This window comes from Belonocnema kinseyi, chromosome 6, assembly GCF_010883055.1.
Source record: "Belonocnema kinseyi isolate 2016_QV_RU_SX_M_011 chromosome 6, B_treatae_v1, whole genome shotgun sequence".
Classification (NCBI taxonomy): Eukaryota; Metazoa; Arthropoda; class Insecta; order Hymenoptera; family Cynipidae; genus Belonocnema; species Belonocnema kinseyi.
In genome coordinates, this window is record NC_046662.1 from 22,061,694 (window position 1) to 22,072,830 (window position 11,137).

Here is an 11,137-nt window from a genome sequence, read left to right on the forward strand (position 1 = left end):
TCGACTCGGGATACTTATAAGATACTACCATGATTTTTTCAGATTTTTTGGTCCAAAAATAAATTAGGCCAAAAACCGGCCTTACCGACCCTCCCCCTTCAAACTCCCAATGAATTTTAAGGGTTTAATATACATGTAGGTATCACAATTTTTAAGTTGACTTCAAACTATACTCAATTTTCGAATTAAAATTGTATCTCGAACTACTTAAATATGAATATAATTAATTATGATATAAATATAATATTTAATCATTTAGAAAATATTTAGAAAATATTCAGTATTGCGCTTTATTATAATTTTTTTTAACTTTAAGACTTTTACGCTAATTATTCCAATTTTAACTTTATAATTAATAAATAACTTTACTATTAGAGCTATAAATTAAAAATTATTATTCGATTTGTAACATTTTAATTCAACATGGATTAACTATTAAGGATAAAAATTTTAAATGAAATTATACTACCTTCACGAATTTAATCAATACTGTATTCTAAGTCAAACACTATTAATTTGAAACTATCTTACTTATAAAATTCTAAGCTAAATTATTTAATTTGAAATTGTTAAAAGATATTAGGGCTTTCCATTTGAAGAGGTAAAAGTTCAAATCATTAAACAAAACACAAATGCGTAATATTTCACTGAATCGAGTTAACAGAGTTGTTACTAGATAAATTCCTTAATTTTCCTTACTTAATGTACAGTCAATAAAGTACCTATTCTCCTTTAAAAAGTTGAAAAAAGTCAATTTTTTCAAAATTAGCTCTCAAATAGGTGACTAACTAACGTTTAATAAGTTAAATAAACACGTAAATCAATTAAAGGAAATCATCAATTTTACCGGATTGATAATTAACACTATTTCAGAATCCAGTGAAAGTTACTTTTTGCGGAAGTTCCGTTTTGAAAAAATTATGATTATTTAACTCCTAAAGTTAATAACATAGATTAATATCAAAAGGTTCTCGAAATTTTTCTTAAACTGCCTTATTTTTTTGTAATCATTTCAGGTATTTAACTTGGTTTTAATTATTCTAATTTGTTTTTTCTACATTAATCTTTTTTCTCTAAAATAGGAAAATCCACATTCTGTAAAAAACGGCACAACAGTTCGAAGAATAATATCATTTCTTTCAAAAAGACCTAAAAAATAGTCTGTTCGTATTTTTTCTCTGTCTCGCTTAGTTAATAAATTCTGTACTCAAGTGTGAATAATAAGGAAAAAATTATTTGTTTTTTTTTTCAAAATGATAAGACTTTATGATATGATGCGATGGTTGATGAGCTACTTTTGCGAAAGAATAATGAATAAAAAACAAGTTAATACAAATAAGATATAAGTTAAAATGCATCTGCAATTATTTTTGAAAAAATACTTTCAAGGAAAAAATTTAGTACAAGTTTTTTTTTAAATTAAAAAGCATCTCACAAACTTTATTTATATTTAGTAAAAATTTGGAACATAATGTGTTAGAAAAAAGTATCAGTAGACAAATTTAGAACAGACGAAAACTATAGGATTTTTGAATAAATTCAAGTATTAGTTTAAACAAGCTTAAATAATACTTTAAAGATAGACAACTCTTTCATGAATCACGAACTGAATTAAAATTTGCGATGCCTGAATTTAGTTAATTATTTAAATATAATTTAAATTAAGAATCTTTTTTACATTCTCATCCTAACGAGAAGGTATTCGTTTTATGTAAAATTTGACTTCTTTGGTTTTCATCAAATCTCTACGTTTTGAGACTGCTAGAGTCAGAAAAATCGATTTAAAAATTCAATTTTTTAGCAAAAATATACGAGATATGTATAATATGTTAAATGCAAAATACGAAAAATAAAATTGTTTATCCAAAAAAATATATACAAATTTGATATTAAATATTTTTTGATAGAATGCGTGGTTTTGGTTTAAATCGTAAAAAATAACACTAAACGTATAAAAAATATAATTTTTGATAGAACGACTCGAAATACGAAAAATAATATAAAAAATTTTAATTAAAAAAACGACACAAGGTATGAAAAAATGAATAGACAAATGCTCTGTACTAAAAAAAGATTAACAAGATCGACAAATCTGTTATAGATTATTTTTTCTTTTAATCGTAAAAAATAAACATAAAATAAGAAATAAACCTTATTTTATTTATTTTATTTTTTTATTTTAAATTATTTAAAATAAATACGCCTGTTTCAGTATCAATGCACATTATGAATTGTAGTGATAAAACTATACATTTATTGCAATGATACATTTTCCAGGGAAGCTGCGAATAAAGTTTCATACATATATAAAGTTTTTATAGTTTTTATAGTGTTAAAGTTTTCACAGGGAAGAGTATTAGAGTTTGATTAAAAAAAATTATATATATAATAATATTATAGAGTTGAATATAATAGAGAAACTTGCGTTTGTCTGACTTTAATTTAATCGAGCGCGAAGCACCAGATACGTTATAAGAATATGTTCGTAAAAGCCGAAGAAGTTTTAACGAAAGAGAATTCACAATTACAAGATCACAGATGTTGATGAATGTACCTTTAATTTTAAAAGGTCTATCCACAAATGTCGGAGACGTAGAATGAACGAGAACTTAGCACGAGGTAAATACATTATAGAAATCGAAGCGCGAGATTCAACAGACGCGCGAATTTTTTTATTGATATAAAGTAATGTAAGGTTCTGCATGGGTTCAAAATGGATTATAAAGAAAAATGTACTTCTATCTGAATTTCAAAAGATTTTTCTTCCTAACATGGTAAGCGCATTTCTAATACGCGTTTTTCATAGCGAGTCATATATTTGATCGATTGAAAGTATAATCTCGTCGTCCTGATACAAAACCTAATAAATCAAATTTTAATGAAAATATATGCATATATTCCAGTCTCGTATACATTTTGGAGGACAGCTATTCGTCAAACATTTTTCACGAAAATCGGTAGATTTTTCATGACGGTATGGATTCCCGATGTATGCTAAGTGACATGACAAAGTTTTCTTGCAAAACTCGTTACTCATCCAAGTTTACGAGAGAAACAGGATGAATCCTAATGGATATTTGTGAAGTTTTTCAACGGGAGCAAATACACTAAAGTTTCAACAAAAACAAATTCACTGATTTTAAAAACTGATTATTACTTTAAAAGTAATAGAGATTATTAAAAAATGAAATCCGCAAATAACATATACTTTGCGATATATTCAAACGGTGTATTCTCATATTGTATATTATTCATACTCTGCAAAAACTCTGAATAAAGTAAACCACAATGAAAACAGATTTCGCCCTTGGGTTTTTTGCACACCGAATGACAAACTCGAACCCACTTCGAGGCTTCGAAGTGCTCTATGGAACAAAGAAACGTATCAAAAAAGGGGCTTTCCATAAAACAGGTATATAAAGAGTCTCTTTTACCCATTTTAACGGAGATATAAGTATGTAACAGTTTTCAGACTAACGCGACGCCAGAGTTCAATAATGGACACTATTTTCTCCCTATAGGAAGAAAAAAGTGTAAATGACTGACAAATTTCCATAAATTTGCGGAAATTTCGAAGAATTTGGTGAATTTATGTCAACTTGCCAATAACCAAAGTTACCCTATATGATCGATAAATTTATATTAAATCCCTGAAATTTCCGAACAAGGGTTTCACCCTCGATGTTACCCTTAGAACTCGGCTATGTTATGAAAAATTTCGTATGCAGCAATAAGGGGGAGAAATTGGACTTTCGTTTCGTGTGATATGTGCAGCCAAATTCTCCCCCTTACTGCATAATATACTATTCTGAAGAAAAATTATCCTCAGAAATAAAAACGCACTAAAAAGGAAGTAATTTCAAATCAGTCAAAAGTTAGTTTTCAAATAAAATAAATTAAGTAAAGTCTTTTGGGTGGGGAGGGGGGAGGCATAATAATTTGGTAGACTCATCGTTCTAGTTAAAAAACTTTTTCTTTGTTCGATAATTTAAGCATTTTTTTAAAATGTTTCACTTCTTTTTGGTTAAAAATTTAACCAATTCATTTAAGGTAGAAGATTTATCTTTTCTGTTTGAAATTTTTGTTTGTTTGTAGAAACTTAATTCTTCTTGGTTCAAAATTCAACTATTTAGGTGCAAATGTATTTATTTTCTTGAAAGTTCTTCTTCAGAAATGTAATCTTTTTGGTTAAAAATACAAAGTTTTCTTTGAAAACTAATCTGTTTTAGTGGAGGATTACGCTGTTTTTTTCATGTGTCTTTTATTGAAATCAACTGTTCTACTATTATATTTTTCGTTGAAAATTTATCTTTTTGATAGAAAATTAATTTCTTCAACTATTTAAAGAAAAATGATCGTTTTTAGTTTAAACATCAAATATTTGGTTGGAAATGTATTCTGTTAAAAATTCAATTGATTGGTTGATAATCTATGTCTTTTGTTCAGAATTATTTTGTTATATATTATAAATTTTTTTGCCTAAAAATGAAACTGTTTAATTGAAAATTAATCTGTTTCGAATGAGGTTTTAAGTTTATATGTTGAAAATTAATCTGTTCAAAATAAGGATTCAAGCTTGTATGTTGAATTTTTTTGTTTTTGTGAAGTTCAAATGTTTTCTTTTTAAATATAAATATTTTTAGAAGCAATATGATCTATTACATTTTCTGTTAAAAATTAATCTTTTTAGGTTCAAAAATCAACTTCTTTGTTGGGAAATCGTTTTTCAACTATTTGGAAAAAAAATCAACTATTTTTTCGGAAATTCGTTTTTTCTTGTCGAAAATTAATTTTCAGTAATAAAAATTGAAATATTAAATTTTTGGTTAAGAATTCATCTTTTTTAGGCAAAAAAATGCAATTATTTGGTTAAAAATGTATGCAATTTATTAAAAGGTCTTATTTTTTAATAGAAAATAATCTTCTTGGTAGAAAATTCAACTGTTTGGTTAACAATTTATAAATTTTGTCAAATATTCATATTATTTTAGTAGAAAATCGATCTTCTTCGATGAAAATTCCATTCTTTTTTTTTAATTAAACAAAAAATTCATTTATTTTGGTAGAAATAATATCACTTTTTTTGGTTAAAAATGTAATTATTTAGTTAAAATTAAATCTGTTTTGATTGAGAATTCAACTATTTTGTTGAAAATTAGTTTTTTTTTTATTCAACCATTTTTGATTTAAAAAGAAAATATTTCCTCAGGTAAAATATCAAATATTAAACTGTTTATTGATAATTCATTTTTTTGTTTGAAAGTACAAATACTTTGTTAAAGGTGAACTACTTTGTTAATTCATAAGCAACAGTAAGATTTTACTAAATCTCCCTCCCCTAAATCATGTTACGTAATTTTTGAATAACCACTAAATAAATTCAGGAAAAAACTTTTATCGGTAAAAATTACGTAGAATGGGGGGGGGGGGCAAATTTTACGGGCTCTGACAAAAGGGGGGTATGTTGCTTAAAATTTAAGAAAAAAAGTTTACATAATTTATGCACGGCCACCAATATAGAAATATTGAACTAGGTATTAAATAATATTTTAAACAAAAATAGTTTTTTTATTTTTATGCACTCGAAAATATAGTGAATGTATACCAGGGTGGGCCGAAAAAACAAAATGCTGGAAATCGAAATTGAAAGTGTGGAAAAGTAGTGTATTAGGGCAAAAAAATCTTTTTAAAAAGTGCAGTGCTCCTTGATGTTTTTGTCTACATGATGAAAAAGATTACTGTATAAATTTGAGAAAAATCGCAATATATCTAGTGCTCATCAAATAGCGTTAAAGCTTTAATAAAGAATATTTCTCAAATTATTGAAGATTAAGATCAATAATTTCAATATATGACAAATAATACGGAAAATACACAAAATAACATTTTTTCTATGAAATTTACCATTAGATTTTTATACTTCTTGCAAATTTGCAAAACCTTTCTGTATTGATCACATACATCGAAAGTGCAAACAATTTGACATCGGATATGACTATTCTCCATTTTTTAGGACCGTTTTGATAGGGTATAGATCGACTGAAAAAATGTTTAAAATCTGTCCGGCTGGGACTTAATGGTTTAAAGTTATACAGTAATGATTTTTCATAATTTAGACAAAAAATATTAAGATACACTAAAATTTTTAAAGTTGATTTTGCAGACTTAGGTTTCGATTTTTTTCTAATGCATTTTTACCAGTAGAAAAGCCTCAAATGACTAATAAAATTCTTCCTTAATTCATATACATTAAATTTTTGCTTGCAGTTTTCCTTTAAACATAAGTTATCGCCTGGAAAACGTTAATTAAACAGCTGTAAGTAGACTTTGATTCTCACTACACATTAGGGTGTATTATTTAATACTATGCCTTCTTATTTTAAGACTTCTAAGAAACCCATAGACTGTTCTGCTCTATTTGATTTATTTTTTCTTATGTAAATTAGTTTCTTTAGGCATACCTTTCTTTAATTTGTTATTTAAAAAACCTGAAATTTGTTAGTACGATCAATTTTTTATAACACTTTACTGAAAAATTATTTTTAAGCTAGCTTTGGATTTAATAAAGGTATTAAAAAAGTAGCCTTGCCTAAAAAAGTATCAAAAAAGTAAAAATGTGGGGAACTTCAAAGCCTGCAAATATAAAAGAGACAGGCTTGAACCACTTTTCATTTCTTTTAAAATAGTTTTAACAAATCTGGTTCACGCATTTTCGAACTTGTAATCTTAAGAAGGTAATTACTAAGTAAAAAAAGTCTCGTGCGCCGAGAAAAGTCTGAAACGACTGAGCAAAGAAATTTAAATGAGAAAAATCCGCTCATTACTATCAAACTTTAAAAGTAAATTACAACCTGCCTCCATTTTCAGTTCGAAAAATATATCCGGTAATAATTGGAGGCAGAAACGAATAAAAAATTGACTTACTTCTTACAGCAATGATATCTTTCGGTAGATTTTGAAAAAAACCAAGTTGAAATTATTTAGCTGATTATTATAGCAGCAGATGAATCAACTTTTCTAGATGTAAAATAATATTTTACCTTTATTCAGATTCGACGATGAGTCAGTCGGTAATTCCTTTTATCTAAATCACAATTAGATACATTTTCAAAAATTCCTTTTCAACAGCAAAAGTTCTCCGTTCCAAGTAAAATAATAATTATTCTCATAAATCACAATTAAAATTAATTTGCAAAATTTCACCTTCCATTTAGAAAATTGTCTGTCCCACGAAAAATGTATAATTTACGAGATTACCTCTCTAAAGTCAAACTTTCAATTATTTCCAAGATTTTTTTATCTTTCGTGTATTTACTTCCGGTCCAAACTTAGGAATTTCATTTATTTTTAAATTCTTTGTACCAAGTTACAATTAAATTCATTTTCAAAATTCCCTGTTTGCGAAATTTCAAATTGTGACGAACAGGGATTCTTTTTTAATTCCTTTCTTCCAATCAGAATAAAAAAACTCTTCTAAAAGAATCCCATTTTATGTGAAGAATTCCTTGTTCCAAGTAAAATTATAATTCTTTTTAAAAATCACCTGTTCCAAAGCGAAAATTAAACAATTAAACCATTAAACTTATTAAAAAAATTCCCTATTTAGGAAGTTTGAAATTATAACGAGTTCTGTATTGAACAGGGGTTTAAAAATTCCTTCCTTCTAAATCAGAATTAAAATTCTTCTAAAAATGTTCCTGTTCCAAGAAAAATGATCATTCTTTTTGAGAATTTGTTGTTTCGATTCACGGTAATTGTAATTCTTTAGCTGATTTATTTCAATTATTTACCTGTTTCTAGTTAAAATTAATTAATTTACAACATTTTTTTCCTAATTTAGAACATTTTCTTCTAAAATTTGGAAGAGAAAAGTTTTAGATTCTTGTAAGTTTTTACATTTGAAAAAAAATTGAATGTTCAAATTCAAGCAAAATCTGATATGGAATCAGGAATTTTCGAAATCTGAAGAAATCTGATTTGGAACATGGATTGTTTTTGTAAATTCCTTTTTTATAAATCAGAATAAAAATTTTTATCGCAAATTTTCCGTTTCATGACAAAATTATAATTCTTTACGAAATTCCCTCTTCCAAAGTCAAAATTATAATTATCTACGGCGATTTCTTTTATATTCTATTTATTTATCTTCGATCGAAACTCAAATTTCATTTTTTTAGAAAATTATCTATACCAAGCCACAATTAAATTCATTTTCGAAATTCCCTATTTGGGAAGTTTCAAATGGTGACAAATTCTGATATAAAACAGGGATTTTTTAATTCCTTTCTTTTAATCGGATTAAAAATTCTTCTAAAAAATTCCCTGTTTCTAGTAAACATTAAAATATTCTTCACGGAAACTCCCTATCCTGAGACAAAAATTACATTTTTAAATTAAATTTCTAGCTTTAAGTGAATCTGAAAGGACAAATGTCATTCTTTATTGAAACTTTTTGTTCCAATAGTCGAAAGTGGATGTTTTTACTAAAATTCCCTGTCATATCACGAAATTGTAATTGTGAATCATTTAGAAAATTTGGTGTCAAAGTCAAATGAATTAAATTCTCGGGTTCCCTGATTTTCTAATTAAGTATGGAGACACCCTGGCAAATAATAATTTTCTGGAAAACGAACTTATATTTTTTTAAATCTTAAAGTGATTGGTTATGCCCGAATTTGAATGATGTAAAATTGAGGAAAAATTTCCGAATCCCCGGGTCGATCGACGGCCTACAAATGTGTGGCTGTATTTTTCGTGGAATACGTAAAAATACAAAATAAATTTAATGGCCGTAAAATCAAATTTCGATTGTATTAGTTATTTTCACTTCAACCGTCAGCTAACTTCATTTTGTTAAAAGCTGAGGGGAAAATAATGGATTATATGCATCGAACAAAACTTTCTTTCTGTAATATCTTTGGATTTAATTATCATCATTATCATTTTATTATTTCATTAAATAGTAATTAAAAAATAAAAACTATTTTTTAAATACACTTATATAGAAAAATGAGCTTTTACGAAGATATTAGCAAAATAGGGCAAAAATGAACTGAATCCCATGTATTTGGTTCCTTGTTTTCCCCTCAGCAATCTATGACGTGAAGTTAGCTGTTGATTGAAGTGAAAATACCTAATTACATATTTGAAAATTATTCAAATATTTGCCAACCCACACTGACGGATTTATCGATTTTAAGTCTGGTATACCGGAACTTTTTTTTTTGAAAAACTTGTACGAATTTTCCGTCGACCCACTGTTCACAGTATAACTGAAGATGAAAAAAAAATGAATTATACAACAGTACAAATGAAAATTGATATTGCTTGTTATTTAATTGGCTAGATTTTGATTTAAATATTTTTACCAAATTTAGGAAAATCGATTTAATATTATTTATTACAGATTTATATTTCTATATGATAAATAACTTTTAAAAAAATATTTGTTGAATGAATGGAAATATTAAAGAAACATGAATTAAACAACGTAAAAAATTCGGAGCTCCAAAAACGTTTTAATTTTTTTGCAAAGTGGCAAGATTTTTCGAGCCTAACCTAACTTTCTATATAAACCTTTTGTTCAGAAAACGTGATTAAAAGCTCCTTGAATATGAACTCACCGATACAAAAAGGTCGGAAACTTAGTCCATGATGCTGAAAAATGTGAAAAGTAAAAAAATCCTCAGTGAAAAGGGTGAAAAGTCAAAACGCAATGAAACGGTTTCCCGCCCGAAAAATTGCTTTCTATTTTAACTGCAAGAGTCACTTAAAACAACACAATTAACGAAAAAATACTAGAAGTTTTCAAATTTTTTACTGTGGTATCAAAATTCATCTTACTATCGAAGAAAAAGTAACGACAAACCGATTACTTAGATCCCTTCAAAATCGCCTATGACCAGAAAATCTAAAAAAAAAAAAAAAAACACGTGGATTTTTCATGAACATAAATCAAATTTTTACGGGCACTGATTCTAAAATCCGATTTTAACACAATTTTATCGAGCAGAGATTAAAACAAACTTTTTAGAACGAAAAACACGGAGCACATCGTGAAAATTTGGTCTTCCAGAAAACCGGTACAAATGTGTAATTATATGGTGTGTAAATGAACAGGCTTGCCAACCGAAAAATTCCAATTTGAATAAGAGTTTTCAAATCCCTCTTATTCAAAATTCTTAACTTTATTTTTACTTCAGATTCGTAAATTAGGTAAGGAAGAGGTTAAACTTCTTCATTTAAAAAACAAGAATTCGTTAATAGACCATTAAATTACCAGAATTTTTAAAAAGAAAATTACAGAAATAATGCGCATGCGCTGTGCTGGTCAGAAATTGATGGTAAAATTCAAACGCGCTTTATTTTTGGGAATTATAGTCAGTTTTAAAAACTGTTATTTAATTAAAAATAATCGTCTGTATTTTGAGAAATACATTCTTAAAAAAATGTTGAGCTCCTAATTTTCATCTAAGAATACTCTTCATGAAAAGCCTTATAGAAACCTATAGAAATGGACAAAAGAAGATATAGAATCATATAGAAATTTTATACACTCTATATGGCTCTGTATGGTTCTATATATCCTTTTGTCCTTTTGTATAAGTTCCTATAAGGCATTTAATAGATGGTAGTGAGTCTATGGTTTAAAATATCACGTATGCAAGATTACATTTTTATTTCACAACGCGAATGAACACCAAATGGTTTCCAGTTCCAAATTTAATTATTTTCAGGTAATTAGAAATCCACTCATGTATAGTGGCGTTCCCGGTTTATATCCGGGATGAGGCAGATGTTTTCTTGCTCTTGAAAACTTAATTATCCGAAGTAATCGTTTTAACATCGAAATTTCTAATATAATTAAAAAATAGGTAATTAGAAGATAATTCGAAAATAACTATTCTTTCCATTTCACAAAATTTTCCCGCTTCGAGGGCATATTCTCATCGCGCGATAATGTATTTAACTGGAGCTAAACGCTTGATCTTTCTGCACAGACTTTTCAAAACTAAAGGTGAAAGTATCGACAACAGTACGAGGGTAGTTCAATAAGTCCTTAGAATGACCAACAGATGGCGCGCGAATCGCTCAAAATCATCTGTTTTCAGTCAGCACCACTCCCGACTAGATATAT

The 11,137-nt window shown here is 27.3% G+C and overlaps 1 protein-coding gene across 2 annotated transcripts in view; it reads left to right on the forward strand.

The window, feature by feature from the left end:
- Positions 1-11,137, forward strand: part of LOC117174915 (lipoamide acyltransferase component of branched-chain alpha-keto acid dehydrogenase complex, mitochondrial) — a 29,980-nt gene that overhangs the window by 1,338 nt on the left and 17,505 nt on the right. The gene's annotated exons all lie outside the window — the stretch shown is intronic.